The 17,245-nt window shown below is 41.6% G+C and overlaps 1 non-coding gene across 1 annotated transcript; it reads right to left on the bottom strand.

Moving 5' to 3' along the window:
• Positions 1-1,239: 1,239 nt before the first annotated feature.
• LOC112799419 (small nucleolar RNA R71) lies at positions 1,240-1,343 on the bottom strand. Its single transcript, XR_003201001.1, has one exon. It is a non-coding gene; the product is annotated as a small nucleolar RNA R71 (small nucleolar RNA).
• Between the last annotated feature and the right edge of the window lie 15,902 nt (positions 1,344-17,245).

Genomic DNA, 17,245 nt, shown 5'->3' with positions numbered 1-17,245 from the left:
TCATATAAGATTGCCAAGCAAGATTCAATGAATGCATTGGTTGAGGAAGAGATGAAAATGTTTTGATTCGGAGATTTCAATATCTCCTGACCCCAATGAACCTCTCTCTCTGATCTATCCCTTTCTATTTACATTCTGCAATTTCAATTCATGCAATCACCCCCGTCCCTTTTTAATTTCAGCAATTTAGCTTCTTGCTCTTTAATTCATGCAAATTTTACATTCCGCTCATCTAAATCTTGATTTCGCTCAACTAGAACATACTTTTAATTCGAATTGCTCATTCAACCAATCCTTGTGGGATTCGACCTCACTCTATTGTGAGTTTTTACTTGACGATAACCGGTGCACTTGCCGGAAGGAATTTTTGCCGATTGTGCAATTTCCTAAATCGTAGCATATCAAGTTTATGCTAGTATCAAGTTTATGGCGCCGTTGCCGGGGATTGGTTTTCGATTGACAATTCTCAAATTGGAAGTTAACTAGATTGAGCATTTTTCTTGTTTTGTTAATTTAGTCCAAGTTACTTGTTGAATTTAATTTCTGCACTCTGTTATTTGCTTTTTTTTTCTTATGCCTTTCATTTCAAGCAACTAACTCACTGACCCACTAACTATTTGAATTAATTCCTCAACTGCTCTAACCATACTCTTCCATTAACCAAGAGTATTCAACTTGTTTGTTGCTTGTGGTGTGTTCTTGTATGACAGGTAGGAGAGGAGAGACAACAACTCCTCCATATACCGAACCAGTGAGGACCCTTCATAGACTTAGAAGGGAAGCAAGAGGGAAGAGAGTACTGAGAGAAGAAGAATCTGAAGGAGAGTCTGAGGACAACTTTGAGGAAGCTCTAACAATGCCATTCCTGAGAGGAGGGTTCTTGGTTCATACATAAACCCAACTTCTGGGAATTGTGGTAGCAGCATCCAGAAACCACCCATTCAGGCCAACAATTTTGAACTCAAACCACAGCTAATATCATTGGTGGAGGATCATTGTTCATTTGGTGGAAGTGCTAATGAAGACCCAAACCAACATCTCACAAAATTCCTGAGAATTTGCGACACTGTGAAATCCAATGGAGTCCAGGAAGATGCCTATAAACTGCTCTTGTTCCCATTTTCACTTAGGGACAAGGCAGCTAAGTGGCTGGAATCATTCCCAAGGGGGAGCCTAACAACCTGGGATGAGGTGGAAAGCAAGTTTCTGGCACGTTTCTACCCTCCACAAAAGGTCAATAGGCTTCGATCTGAGGTTCAGACTTTTAGACAACAAGATGGTGAGACACTCTACGAGGCATGGGAGAGGTTCAAAGAATTGACAAGGAAATGCCCACCAGACATGTTCCCTGACTGGGTGCAATTGTATATTTTCTATGATGGACTTTCTTATGAATCAAGGAAGGCTGTAGACCATTCATCAGGAGGTTCATTGAACAGGAAAAAGACTGTGGAAGAAGCCATTGAAGTGATTGAGACAGTGGCTGAGAATGAATACTACTATGCTTCAGAGAGGCACAACACTAAGGGAGTCATGGAGCTGAACCATGTTGATACAATTCTAGCCCAAAACAAGGTGTTTGCCAAGCAACTAGCAGAGCTCACCAGGAAATTAGACACAAAGCAAGTGGCTGCACTACACACACAAGATCAAGAGGAAGTAAGCATTGAAGGAGGTGATTGGGAAGAAGCCAACTATGTGGGAAATCAACAAAGGCAACCATATGATCCACATTCCAACACTTACAACCCAGGATGGAAAAACCACCCAAACTTTGGGTGGGGAAACCAGCAAACCCAACCACAAAACCACAAACCTTACAACCACAACCAACATAACAATTCCACATATCAAAACTCCAACCAAAGATCATACCAAACCACACAAAACACTTACTCCCAACCACCATATCATGGCCAAAATAATCAACCTGCCCAACCTAATCCAAACCAACAATTTCAAGATCAATTAAACAGGATAGAAGGAAGGTTAGTAAACATGGGTCAGGACATAAGTGAGTTGAAAAGCTTTAGGGATGATGTGAGATCGACCTTAAGGAACCATGGTGAAAAACTCAAGTGGATGGAGGCTCGAGTAGGAGAACTATCTCAACAGGCCCCCAAGTCAACTGCAGTGTTCCCTAGTGACACAGAAAAGAATCCTAAAGGGGAACAAAAGGAAATGAGATGGGAAGAATGCAAGGCTATCACCATATTGAAGGAAGTCTCAGAAGAAGAAGGAATCAGACCCTCAGAAAAGGAGTCAGAAATCTTGAAAGAAGGTGTGGAAGGAGCTAAGCAGGAAAGTGAAACTGAGCAAGCCAAGGAAATGCAAAAGGAAGGCATGCTGGAAACTTACCAACCAAGAGCACCATTTCCTCAGAGGTTAGGAGGAGGTGAAAAAGGGAAAACATATTCAAGGTTTTTAGAGACATTTAAGTCTCTCCATATCAATATTCCCTTTCTTGAGATCCTCCAGCAGATGCCTACACATATCAAGTATTTGAAGGAATTGCTGAGCAAGAAAAGAGTTTTGAAGGGAGGACAAACTGTAATCATGAACAAAGAATACAGTGCACTCATCAAGAAGGACATAGTCTCTAAGAAAACAGACCCAGGAAGTTTTCATATCCCCTGCATCATAGGAGAAACAAAAATTGACAGAGGATTCTGTGATCTAGGAGCTAGCATAAATGTGATGCCTCTGACTCTTATGAAGAGGCTACAACTGAATGAGGTGAGGTCCACTGATGTAATCATACAACTGGCTGACAAAACTCAAAAGCAAGCTGAAGGGGTAGTTGAGAATGTGCTGGTGAAAGTGGGAAATTATTTCTTCCCCACAGACTTTGTCATTTTGGACATGGAGGAAAGCTACCTACACCCTATCATTATGGGAAGACCATTTCTAGCCACTGCTAGAGCGCTCATAGATATAGAACAAGGAGAGCTAATTTTGAGAATACATGATGAACAGCTCATTTTCCATGTTTTCAAACCTGCATCTGAGCCTGAACCAGAATATGAAAAGCCTAAGGATGATAGTAGCCATCTGTGTTTGGAGGAAAGCAATCCAGCAGTTGAAACTCTAAAACAGTCCTTGGAAGGCAAACAAGATTTGCAAGAGTTAAAGCCACAAGAATCAAAAGAAACAGATAAGAAGGAACCTCCTGGCATAAGGGTCAATGAAGAAATCCTCAAGAGAGAGGGAAGAATTGTAAAGAAAGTGCCAAGAGGGTGGAGAAACAAGAAAATTCCCACTGAAGGTTTCTCTCCGGGAGATGAAGTGATATCAAGTCATTATCTGCCAATCCCACCTGGCCTCAAAACCATTCCTGCCCAGCTCCCTCAAGTGTTCACAATCAGGAAAGTTCTTTCTATGGAACATTTGGAAATCATAAAGGAATCAAATGGGGACGTTTTCATAGTGAGAGGAGAAGACATCAAGCACTACAATCCACCCTAACAAGGGACAACCGTCAAGCTAGTGACGTTAAAGAAGCGCTTGTTGGGAGGCAACCCAACCTGAGGTAATACTCTTTTGCTGTTTCTTTTATTTGTTTCAATAAAAAGGTGAAGTAGTTTCTGTGCATTGCAAAGAATTAAGTTTGGTGTTTCACACCAAACAATGAATTCGTGGATCAATAATTCAAGGGGGAATGTGTGACTCTAAGTTTGGTGTTCCACCATACAAATCAACTGCACACAACAACCTTTGAATTATATGAAAGGAACAACCATTCTAAGCAATCACAGAAATGCTTAAAATCCTTAGCAGCAACTTCATTCCAAGGAGAATTCAAGAATTCAAAGAGCAGAGGAGTAAGTAGGAGACTAAGTTTGGTGTTCACACACCAACTTAAGACTCAGACACTGGCCCATACATAATTGAGCTAACAACTCAAGTGCTTGAGAAGCAAGCAACTTCATCACTCTTTGCAGGAAAAGAAACAAGGATCTTAGAAAGAACATGAAGCAACAACTAGGAGAAGAAGGAGAAATCAAATTGTTTCCTGGCAACAAAGAGAAAAACAAGAAACTTCACAAGGTGGTATTGTTTCTTGAACATTCTTTAAAAGGCAAACAAAAGCATGCTTGTTCTGGTTTAAACTGTAATTGTTGAATCTTTCTGGAATATGAAGTTTCTAGTATGATTGTTTGTTTATTGCTTTGAATAAAGTGAATGCCTAGATGTTTGGATATAACTTCACCTTCTTAAACAAATGCTTGCCATGCTTGTTCTGTTTCCAAAAATAAAAGAAAAGTTTGAACAAAGGTAACTTGGCTCAATTAGTGACAAATTAAGTAGAATTAAGTGGTGGTATGCATGCTTGATTGTTTAGTCAGATCACTAGAAATTGAGTGTAGAATTATCATTTTTGTAGAAGTTGAGTACTGTCTATGGATTTTGATAAATAAATGTCTTTGGCCATGAAAAAGAAAGAAAAAGAAGAAGAAAAAGCCACTGAAAAGGGGCAACCAAAAAGCAAAAAAATTGAGAAAATAAGCTAGGCACCAATGGTTTGAACTTCTGAGACAAATGCCTGTGGTGTTTATGTATTAAGGATATGCTTGGATGAATAGGTTCTGAGGAGTGTTTCAACACTTGGTAACTTGGGTTAACTAACCCGGGATTATCGAACAAAAATCCATTATCAAGAGCAACCTAAATACAAAACATTTAGTCACACAAAGAGGTGCTGGGCACCAATGTCTCAAGAAGAAATGTGAACTAAAATGCCTGTAGTGGATATGTGTAATGCACTGATAAGAAAAAGAAAATGCCAAAGGCTTGTGCAACACATGACACTGAGCAAACAAGGAGCAAAGGAGCTCTAAGAAAAAGAAAAACAAAGAAGGGAAAAGTGCCAAAGACATAAGAATAACAAGAGGCCATAGCAGTGTTTAATGGATGCAATGAAAAAGTGATAATCCTACCTGATAAGAATGAAAAAGTGATACTGCAACTTTCTGCATAAAACCCTTCTAATGAACTTCAAATGCTTGCTAATATAGCCAATGTAATTGCTTTTTGTTTCATCCTTTTTTCTCAAATAACTCAGGACTTGCTTAGGGACAAGCAAGTATTAAGTTTGGTGTTGTGATGCCAAGGCATCTTAGGCTAGTTTCACTAGCATTTTTCTGATAGTTTTAGTTGTTTTATGCATTTTTTTGAGCTTAAAGTAACCAAGAATGGTTAAATGAACAACAAAGTAATGAATCATCCAAACAGTGTAATTTTGATGCAAATTCCATGAGTTTTTAGTTATATTACTTGAATGCTATGAATGGAAGATTTCTCATGAAATTTTGCAAGACTTTAATGCAATTGTGTGGATGATTTCAGGGAAGAAGAGGCTAGGCAAGGAAGCAACAAAATCAATAAAGGAAGCTTGAAGATCACATGTGGAGTTTAAGTTCCAGTTTAAGCTTAAACTGGAACTTAAACTACCAAGCCATATAATGCTGAAAGTGGCGTTTAACCTCCAGTTTAACCTTAAACTGGAAGTTAAACGCCAGAATAAGAAATGCACCAAAGCTGAAAGTGGCGTTTAACCTTCAGTTTAAGGTTAAACTGAAGGTTAAACGCCAGAATCATGAAAGTTGAGAAAAGAGGAAACTGGCGTTTAACCTCCAGTTTAACCTTAAACTGAAGGTTAAACGCCAGAATGAGAATGGCACCAAGGAAGCATTTCCACGTTTAACCTCCAGTTTAACCTTAAACTGGAGGTTAAACGTGTTCGAACCATATTATGCACCAGGAAGCCATTTCCACGTTTAAGCTCCAGTTTGACCTCAAACTGGAGCTTAAACGTGTTCGACATTCACACTCCTGGGCTACCTTCTTCATTCCCACGATTAAGCTCCAGTTTAAGGTTAAACTGGAGCTTAAACGTGTTCGGCGTTTTTGCTACTCCAGGGTTGCCTTCTCATTTCCACGTTTAAGCTCCAGTTTAACCTTAAACTGGAGCTTAAACGTGTTCGACCAGAATTGCCTCCAGGGGTTGCAATCTTCATTTCCACGTTTAAGCTTCAGTTTAACCTTAAACTGAAGCTTAAACGTGTTCGATTAATTACCCTCCTGGGTTGCTTTCTTCCATTTCCACGTTTAAGTTTCCGTTTAACCTTAAACTGAAACTTAAACTTCAACTTAAACGCCACGTTTTGAAAGGGTTTCTGGGCCAAATATATTAAAGTTTAAGTTAGCATTTGAGCACAAACATTAACTTAAACGTATTATGGTATGAAACCCAATTGAATATCATGGTTTATGGGATTGGGCCTGAAGAATTGATGAGTCTGGAACTTCAATTTGTTGAGCATTGTGTCATTACTTATTTATCACTAAGTTTGCTCAATGAATGTTACAGAATTGGATCACAGCCTCATCAGGATTATGGACCATAAACCCAAAGCAAAAGGAAATCAAGGAAAGGCCTCAAAGCCCAAGAAACACAACAGAAGCTCAATTTAGAAAGTGTATAAATAGGATAGAATTGAAGTTAGTTAGCACTTTTTGACACTTTGGAATTTTCATACTTTTGTAATTGAATTCAGAGCTATGATTCACTAAACCCCTTTCATTGGGTTAGGGAGCTCTATTGTAATTCAATGAATCAATAATAGTTTTATCTTCTTCTTCAATCTTTTCTCTTGAATTTTGTTAGAAAGCTTCTCGATCTAATTCCATTGGGTAGTTGTCTTGGGAAAGAAACTATCCATAATTGGAATCCTTCGGAACCTTGGGAAAGGAATGGAGGATTCATGCTAGAGAAGCTTTCTCACAGTGAATTGGATTGGGGTTTGGATGGATATTGTGACATGTAATCCTACCAAATTATGGTTCATGAAACTGTGTGGTATAATCAGTGATCGAGCATCATCTCTTCTTATGAACATTTAAACCAAGGGATTGGGAATTTGTTTGTTTTTAGAGAGAATTGGTGAGCCAAGGAATTGGGATCCAATCATATAAGATTGCCAAGCAAGATTCAATGAATGCATTGGTTGAGGAAGAGATGAAAATGTTTTGATTCGGAGATTTCAATATCTCCTGACCCCAATGAACCTCTCTCTCTGATCTATCCCTTTCTATTTACATTCTGCAATTTCAATTCATGCAATCACCCCCGTCCCTTTTTAATTTCAGCAATTTAGCTTCTTGCTCTTTAATTCATGCAAATTTTACATTCCGCTCATCTAAATCTTGATTCCGCTCAACTAGAACATACTTTTAATTCGAATTGCTCATTCAACCAATCCTTGTGGGATTCGACCTCACTCTATTGTGAGTTTTTACTTGACGATAACCGGTGCACTTGCCAGAAGGAATTTTTGCCGATTGTGCAATTTCCTAAATCGTAGCATATCAAGTTTATGCTAGTATCAGCTCTCGCATGACTTTCTGCTCACTTTTCATTTCTCCCTAAAGCACCTGCGACGCGGACGCGTCAGCGATGCTGTCGCGTCGCGTGCAAATTTTTTTTTATAATGTAGTATGCAGAATGCAATGCTTAATATGAATGCTATGCAAGTATGCATGATTCCAAGTTCAATCAAGACTCAAAAACAAACAAAACAGACTAGAACTAAAACTGAAAAGGGAACGATCATACCATGGTGGGTTGTCTCCCACCTAGCACTTTTAGTTAAAGTCCTTAAGTTGGACATTTGGCGAGCTCCTTGTTATAGCGGCTTGTACTTGAACTCATCCTGAAACTTCCACCAATGCTTGGTCTTCCAATAAGCTCTATCCATACTAAGTAAATTCCTCAAGCTTTGATGGAGTTCTTTACAAGCTTTGAGCTCCCAAAATTGATCCTCATATATTCCCGGATCCCAAATCTTATTTCTACACCCGTCTTCAAGTTGATCATCATTGTTCCACCCGGGTGGCTCAGCTTTAGAATTCTTACTGAAGCATCCAAACAATTTCCTAGACCCATTCAATTGAGCTTTATACAAACCTTTGCGTTTAAACTTAAAGCTTCCAACCATAATGAACCTTGCAGGACAATTCTTACCACTGACCATCTTCCTCTTACTCTTAATGCCATAAAGAGTTATAAGTTGACCATCCGTCTCCAGTAGCCCATATTCAAGTAGAATTAGAAAGCTAAGGGATATGAATTTTACCCACTTGAATGTTGTGAAGGATGATGCCAACGTAGGGGGAGGAGTTTCTAATGAACTTGCAAGCTCCACTCCTTTGTGCTCTTCTCTGACAACTTCCACCTCTTTGTAAGCTTCTTCAATTTCAACCTCTTTCTCTTGGTGGCTTTCTTCCAATTCAATCTCTTATTCATTGTTTACCAAGGGCATGGGAGGTTGTGCTTCTTCTTCTTTAAACTCCATATCAAGTCCAATGGAAGATGATTGAAATGTAGATAAGAATTCATCAATGATTGAATCCATCTCTTGATCATCCCCTTCAAAGTCTTCAACCATGAGATGCCTTGGAGGTTGTACACCCTCCTCAACATCAGTTTCAAATGTCCTTGAAGGAGGCTCTATAACTTGACTTTCCCATGGAGGTTCAGCATCTCCTAAGTTTTCAATTACTGCCTCCTCTTTTTCTTTAATAATTCTAGCTTCCTCCACTTGTTCCAATACCAAATCGTGCTGCTCACTATCCACCGGAGTGCCTAACTTCTCCTTCATGCTACGTTCTTCAGTAGATTTTCCACATGAAGCCATGGGGGTTCCTTGAATGTCCGAACATCGGAAAGGTAATCGATTTATTGCTTGATCCAGGAGTTTAAGTATGAAATCGTATTCATCCTTGATGATTTCCTGTTCAACTATTTCTTCACCTTCGAGTACAAAATCCTCCTTGTTGTCTTCTGTCACTGGTTCTTCAATCGTGCTGTCAACTTCAAGGGTCTCTACTACCATCACCTTTAGTGCCTCCTCTAGCTCCTTATGAAGTATGGATTAGCAAAGATGATCCTCTCTCTCTTGTTCCATGTTAATAGTATCAGTGGGATCATGTTGCTCTTGGATTGAGGGATGTTGGTGCTCTTCCATGGATTATGGTGATGGGATGGGTGGATCATTATGTGGTTGAGATGGAAGTGTATTGGAGCTTGAGGGTTGAATATTGGGGGTATTTGGAGGTCCGATTTGGGCGGCGAGAGCTTGTATAGCAGAGTTTAGATCGGCAAATGCTTTCTCCATGGAGGTTTAGGGTGGATAGGAGGGTTCATTTGTTGGAAGAAAAGGTTCATAACACGGAGGTGGTTCCTCTTGATAAGTGTTCCGAGGGTTACCTGAAACTGTAGGTCGATCTCGGATGAGATCTTCTGTACTGGTCGGAGCTGTTGTGTCCGACTTGTTGATGGTGGCTGGAGCCGCCGTGTCCGACTTGTTGGACTTGGTGGTGGTGCTGATCCTTCGTCCCCGGAGGGTGGGGGGTACCTGCAAGGGACTCCGATGCTTAAGTTAGCAAGGGTATTAAGCAGGTATTGAGTAGAATCAGAGTATGAATTATACCTGGGTGTTCCAGTGTATTTATAATGGTGAGATGTGGCCTCCTGTTGATAAGATAAGTTAGTTATCTTATCTTATCTTTATCTTATCTTTAAGTGAGGTCATCTTATCTTCAAGGGAACCGCCTTTATCTTTCTGGGCTTTGGCTGCCTTTAGATTGGGCCGTGTTCCTTCGTTTTGGGCCTGCTTTGGGCTCCTTTTGGCGAGTTGGCCGAGCTCTTTGAGAAGAGGTCGGGCATTTGGCCGAGCCCTTTGAGAAGAGGTCGGGCATTTGGCCGAGCCCTTTGAGAAGAGGTCGGGCATTTGGCCGAGCCCTTTGAGAAGAGGTCGGATAGTCTGACCTGAAGAGGTCGGTCGGCTTGTCGCTAAACATCCCGGGTCGGGCAGCTTGACCCAGGGTATGAACAGTGCCCCTGCTTGAGTTCGATCTTTCCATGAGATCATGCTTTTCAGAGCTTCGATCTCTTTGGAAGTCATGCTCAAGCATCTGTCTGACTTGTTTCTTCATTGCTTTGCAATCTTTGTAGATTTTTGGTACTTCTCAGTCCAACCTCTTTTGAGTGGTAGCGTGAGTTTTCTACCCTTGCCTTCTGGATCACGCCTTGCTTTAAGTTTGTGTTGACAACCCTCTGCTTTGGCGAAGTTGTCCTTGCGACTTGATATCCAGACTTTTAGTGATTTGTCCAATGACTTTTTAGTGTTCTTTATATAGAACCTTTTTTTTTTAGTCTTGGATGATGTTCGTAGCCCTGTTTGAGATTGTGCCTTCTTTGAGTGGAGTTGTATCCTTTTTGGCTAAGCGCATTTGAGCCTTAAGTTGTTTCCCAACCTTTTGGCTTGTTCTTTTTTTGAAGTTGTACTTGCGCCTCTTCTTTAGCTGATGTCGACCTGTATGACTTTGCCCCTGCTTGAGTTCGGACTTTTCCGTGAGACCGTGCTTTCAGAGTTTCGATCTCTTCGGGGAAGTCGTGCTCAAGCATCTTGACTTTGGTCGATCTTTTGAGTAGTTTCTCCTTGTGTGAGTCTAGTATTGCCCCTTTTACTTTGTTGAGGGGACTTTTCAGCCTTCTTCCGACTTGTTTGTCTTTGCTGTTCGGGCTTTTTAGTCATAATCCAACAACTTTTTAGGTATAGTTCCTGATGGGAAACCTTTTATAGTCTGTTTGGATGACTTTTTAGCGCCGTTTTGATTTGTGCTTTTGCCTTTTAAGTAGTGTCTTTTTTCAAGACTTCGTACCTTTTATCAAAGCATTCTTGGCATTCCTTTGGCTGTTGCGAGATGTCTTTGTCCCCTTTGTGGATCTTTGTAGAGTGTCGGTATTTTGTTGTCCGACCTCTTTTGATCACTGCCGGTTTTGTCCACTTTCTGCTTGGTTGAGGTGGTCCTTGGGGCTAACTTGTCCGACGACTTTTTAGTGTTCTTTGGTAGAACCTTTTTAGTTGGTCTGAACAATTTTGATAGCCTTGTCATGGAGCCGTGGCTTTTTGGGCAAAGCTATGTCCCTTTTAGCGCACGCTTTTCGTTGGTCCAATTTCTCGTGTCGACGAGCTGTAGCTTTCGTCGGTCCGACTTCTTGTCGGTCCAAGCTGTGGTTTTCGTTGGTCCGACTTCTTCTTGTCGGTCCAAGCTGTAGCTTTTGTTGGTCCGACTTTTTCTTATTGTTCCAAGCTGTAGCTTTGGGCCGACTTCTTCATGTCGGTCGCTTTCTAAGTTATTTCTAGTAATCCTCTTTATTGGACCTTTGTCAGATCTCTTTCAGGGATTTACTTTTTATAACTTTTTGTTTATGGGACGACTTCTTTACGTCAGTCCCTTCTCCAAGTTATTTTTGTAACCCTCTTTCTTGGACCTTTTGTCAGATCTCTTTCAGGGATTACTTTTATAACTTGTCCGTTGTAGGAGACCGACTTCTTTATGTCGATCTCTTCTAAGTTATTTCGTAACCCTCTTTCTTGGACCTTTGTCAGGTCTCTTTCAGGGATTACTTTTTATAACTTTTTGTTTATGGGACGACTTCTTTACGTCAGTCCCTTCTCCAAGTTATTTTTGTAATCCTCTTTCTTGGACCTTTTGTCAGATCTCTTTCAGGGATTACTTTATAACTTCTCACATTAATTTGAACCTCGTCGCTTTATCTTTGCCGACCTTGTGTGGCCTTTTGGCAAATGATTTTTCGCGTTTTGCCGAGCATAAATTAATGCGCCTTGGCGGGGTACTTTTCTAGGATTTGTTTCATCATGAGGAAAAAATAGAAAATTTTGATTAGTATTAAAAGAGGGAATATTTACAGAATGTTTACCCTTGACTAGGTCGGGTGTCTTACTTAACCGGGTGTCTCATTAAAAAACCCTTGTAGGCAAAAAGAGTACACCTTGGGTTAAGTTTTTTCTAGCTGTAGTACCGTCTTAGATTACAGGCGTGCCAGGCCCTGGGCAGCTCATTGCCTTCTAGGTCGGATACTTTGTAATAGCCCGTCCCTAAGACTTCTGTTACCTTGTAGGGCCCTTTCCAATTCGCGGCTAGCTTTCCTTCTCCCGACTTTTGTGTTCCGATGTCATTTCGGATTAGAATCAGGTCGTGAATGGAGAAACTTCGCTTTATTACCTTTTGATTGTATCTGAGGGCCGTTCGCCGTTTTAAGGCTTCTTCTCGGATTCGGGCTCTTTCTCGGACCTCGGGGAGGAGGTCGAGTTCTTCCCTTTGTGCCTGTGGGTTGCCTCCTTCGTTGTAGAAGATGACTCTGGGCGACCCTTCATCTATTTCGATAGGAATCATTGCCTCCATCCCGTAAGCTGGTCGGAATGGGGATTCTCCCGTTGTAGAGTGTGGGGTTGTCCGATATGCCCATAGTACCTGGGGGAGTTTCTCGGCCCATGCCCCTTTGGCCTCTTGGAGTCTTCGTTTTAACCCGGCCAAGATGACTTTATTTGCAGCTTCTGCTTGTCCATTGGCTTGTGGGTGTTCTACGGATGTGAATTGGTGCTTGTAATAATGTTTCTGTACAAGAATTTCTGACTTCTTTGAGCAGTGGCACTAGCTAGGGGCTCTACCTCAATCCATTTTATGAACACCCCTACAATGAGGAACTTGACTTGTCCCAATCCTTGGGGAAATAGTCCGAGGAGGTCGAGTCCCCTCTTTGCGAACGGCCAAGGTTATGTTACACTGATGAGCTCCTCTGGTGGGGCAATGTGAAAGTTGGCATGCTTTTTGATGTAAAGCTTTGACTTTGTATTTGAGTTTTTGCTCCGTTGTTGCCTTCAAAGGGTGCCCCTGGACCTTCGTGTGAGTCCTGGGGTTTCCCTTTTACTGTTGTATCTGACACCTGATATTTTGCTGTTATTGTTCGAGTTGTTGCCCGAGTTGTTTGGTAGTAACCCCATAGTTGACCTATGTCTTTGAGATGTATACTAAGATCTCGGACAGCATGTCTGATTAGCTGGATTTCATAGTTTTAATGCGTGTTACTGTGGCTGACCCTGAGTACATTCCTTATACCGCCTTTGAGATCGATTTGTTGTGGTCTTGTAATGTAGCCTGGATGAAGCTTTTGTTATTGCCCCTTGGTTGGCTAGTTTTGAAAATGCATCAGCTCGGGCATTCTGCTCCCGAGGTATGTGTCGGACTTCATATTCCCCGAATTGTCCGAGCTGTTGGTGTTACCTGGTTATGAAAGTACATCAGCTCGGGCATTCTATGTATCGGACTTCATTTTCCCCGATTTGTCCGAGCCGTTTTCTGTTTTTGTCCAGGGTCCCCTGGATTGTCCGAGATGTTCTATGGTTTTGTCCAGGGTCCCCCGAATTATCCGAGCTATCCTCTATAGGATTCTTCCAGCTAAGTTTGTTTTCTATAGGATGCCTTTTATGGCTGGTTGGTCCGAACTCTGATAGTGTGAGCTTGAAAGTATGGGTGGAGTTTGTTGAGAGGTGAGTACGAGGGAGTAGGCGAACTTTTTCTATCTTTTGATAGTTTAGTTCGGCCCCTTGTAGAGCTTTGCTGATGAAGTAAATTGGTTGTTTCCCACTTTCGTCTTCTCTGACTAGTGCTGAGGCTATTGCCCGACTTCCCACTGTGAGGTATAATATGAGTTCTTCATTTTCCCAAGGTCTGGTGAGAATGGGTGGTTGTCCCAAGAATCTCGGAAGGCTTGTTCGCATTCCGTTGTCCTTTCCAAACCTCTCTTCCTTCCTTAAGATACCTCTTTGAGGTGTCTTTTGCAAGACGATTTAGAGATCCTTCCTCCTGCGAATCCTTCATTTATCATATGAACATGTCTCTCAGGGGTGTGAGACGGAAGTTCAGCTCGTTCGACTTCTTCGGTGTGAGGTGGACGTTTAACTCGTCCGACCTCTTCCTTCAAGTTGTCCGACTTCTTTTGTGTGAGGTAGACATTCAACTTGTTCGGTCTCTTTGATGTGAGGTGGACCTTTGTCCGACCTCTTCGGTCTGAGGTGGGCCTTCAACTCGTCCGACCTCTTTGGTGTGAGGTGGACCTTCAACTTGTCCGACCTCTTTGTTGTGAGGTGGACTTTTAACTTGTCCGACTACTTTGTTGTGAGGTGGACATTTAACTCGTCCGACCTCTTCCTTCAACTTGTCCGACCTCTTTGGTGTGAGGGGGACCTTTGTCCGACCTCTTTGGTGTGGGGATGACTTCCAGGTTCCCCGGCAACGGCGCCAATGTTCCGAGGGTTACCTGAAACTGTAGGTCGATCTCGGATGAGATCTTCTGTACTGGTCGGAGCTGTTGTGTCCGACTTGTTGATGGTGGCTGGAGCCGCCGTGTCCGACTTGTTGGACTTGGTGGTGGTGCTGATCCTTCGTCCCCGGAGGGTGGGGGGTACCTGCAAGGGACTCCGATGCTTAAGTTAGCAAGGGTATTAAGCAGGTATTGAGTAGAATCAGAGTATGAGTTATACCTGGGTGTTCCAGTGTATTTATAATGGTGAGATGTGGCCTCCTGTTGATAAGATAAGTTAGTTATCTTATCTTATCTTTATCTTATCTTTAAGTGAGGTCATCTTATCTTCAAGGGAACCGCCTTTATCTTTCTGGGCTTTGGCTGCCTTTAGATTGGGCCGTGTTCCTTCGTTTTGGGCCTGTTTTGGGCTCCTTTTGGCGAGTTGGCCGAGCTCTTTGAGAAGAGGTCGGGCATTTGGCCGAGCCCTTTGAGAAGAGGTCGGGCATTTGGCCGAGCCCTTTGAGAAGAGGTCGGGCATTTGGCCGAGCCCTTTGAGAAGAGGTCGGATAGTCTGACCTGAAGAGGTCGGTCGGCTTGTCGCTAAACATCCCGGGTCGGGCAGCTTGACCCAGGGTATGAACAATAAGGATATGGATATGGTGTATATTGAGGTGGTGGTTCTGGGTATGGTTCATATGGTGGTTGGTGTGGTGAATAAGGATTGGGGTCATATGGAGGTGAATGGTGGAAAGGAGCTTGTGAGTGTGGTGGTTCAAAGCTATGTTGAGGAGGTGGTTCACTGGCGTATGATGGGGCTTGTTAGTAACTACAAGGGGGTCCACCATATCTATCATCTTTGTATGTATTATAGAATGGTCTTCGTCCATGATATCTTGGAAGGTGTTGTTGCCTAAAGGGTTTATCAGATCCTCTTGGCTCTATCCATCTTTGATTGCTTTGACCTTGATGCATATTCCTGTTATAGCTTCCTCTTCCTGCAACATAGTTTTAACCAGACTCATAGCCAAAGGGGTGAGAGTTCATGGTAGTAATAGAAAATAAAAACAAAAATTTAATAAAAAGAAAATGTTTTGAAGTATAGAATTTTTTTTAAAAAATATTTACAATAACCAATAATAAGGCACACGTTTGCAATTCCCCGGCAACGGCGCCATTTTGAAGAACTGAAGATTGACGGTTTAGAAGTTATAGTAAACTCTCGTTGTAAGTATAGTTACTAAACTAAGCAATCAACCTTTCTTACAAACGTTTTGGTTGTCACAATTAACAAACCCCTAAATAAATTGATAACCGAAATATTCAAACCTCGGGTCGTCTTCTCAAGGAATTGCAGGGAGGTATTCTTATTATTGGTTATGAGTTTTGTAAATTGGGGGTTTTAAAAGTAGGAAAGAAGTATGTCAAATGACAAGTAAAATAAATAAGTAACTATAAAATAATCTTGGCAATATATGAGAAATTAGAAGTCCTATCCTAGTTATCCTTATCAATTGTGATGAGAATTGGATTTTTCTCCCACTTTGTTAACCTCTAACTATGAAGGTAAGTTAAGTGATGAATTAATTTTGATTCCTCAGGTCCTAGTCTTTCCTTGGGAAAGGCTAGAGTTATTGGAACTCGAATTAATTCTTGAAAAATTCCAATTTTCAGTCAACAATGAGTTTGACAACTTAAGAGTTACCAATTAGTCAACCAAAGCCAAGAATGTAGAAAGCTAAATTAAAATCATATATCTGAAAACATCTCAATAATGTGTATTAAATAAGAAAATCAATCCTAACATGAAAAGTTCATAAGCCAATTGGGCAACACAAATCAGATACAAATAAAAGCTTTAGAGTAAACAAAAATAGAAAAGAAACATAAATTATTGAACCTGGTATGAAGAAAAAATTCTAATCCTAATAGAAATCCTAATCCTAAATCCTAAGAGAGAGGAGAGAACCTCTCTCTCTAAAAACTACATCTAAAATTATGAAAATTGTGTTATGAATGAATTATGAAAAGCATGTTGAGTCTTTGCATGTTTCCTGACTTTAATCTGTGTTTCTGGGCCGAAAACTGGGTTGAAATGTGGCCCAGAATCTCTGCCAGCGACTTTTGTAATTCTGCAGATCGCGCACGTCACGCGTCCATGTCGTCTACGCGATCGCGTCACTCAGCGTTTTTTGTATCACGCGTGCGCGTCGTCCACGCATTCGCATCGTTTGTGCAGCTTCCAATCCGCGCGGTCGCGTCAGGCACGCGAACGCGTCACTCTGATTTCTTCCATTTCGCGCGGTCGCGTGAGCCATGTGACCGCGTGACTTCTCGCTGGTCATCTCCTCAATTCCTTGTGTTTCTTCCATTTTTGCACGCTTCCTCTTTATTCTCTAAGCCATTCCTGGCCTATGAAGCCTGAAACACTTAACACACAGATCAAGACATCGAATGGTAATAGGAGAGGATTAAGATTAGCTAAATTAAGACCAAAGAAACATGTTTTCAATCATAGAACTAAACTAGGAAAGAATTGTAAAATCATGCAAATCCTATGAATAAGTGGGTGAAATGCTTGATAAAACCACTCAATTAAATACAATATAAACCATAAAATAGTGGTTTATCAGTTGCGCCGTTCATATCGGTCCATCTTTATATGGAGAGCTACAAGTAGTTGGTGGGATGGTGGTTGTGGTGCGGATGAAGTGTTAGGGTTGGCCGTGGGGGTAGCTATGTCAAGGCCTGGGGTGTCCGTAGGAGGCTTGAGATATTTTCCGGTTAGGTCGACGTCATCTTCTGCCGGAATCAATACCAGCAGCAGCAACTAACTCCGTCACCAAGGCAGAAAACGTAGGTTACCCTTGGCATGGAAACGACCCATGGCTTGTCGGATGAGGACAGGGAGATTGACCGGCCGCTCAGTAAGTATGAACCAAACTAGTAGGGCAAGGTCCACGGTGATCAATGACTCATGAGTGCTTGGAAACACGTAGTGAGATAAAATCTGGGCCCATGCTCGAGCCTCTACAGTGAGATAACACGCATCAATGCTCTTAGGCTGGAATCTAA

The sequence above is a fragment of the Arachis hypogaea genome, chromosome 4 (assembly GCF_003086295.3).
Source record: "Arachis hypogaea cultivar Tifrunner chromosome 4, arahy.Tifrunner.gnm2.J5K5, whole genome shotgun sequence".
Classification (NCBI taxonomy): Eukaryota; Viridiplantae; Streptophyta; class Magnoliopsida; order Fabales; family Fabaceae; genus Arachis; species Arachis hypogaea.
Note: the sequence above shows the minus strand (reverse complement) of the source record. Positions and strands in the feature narration are given on the sequence as shown.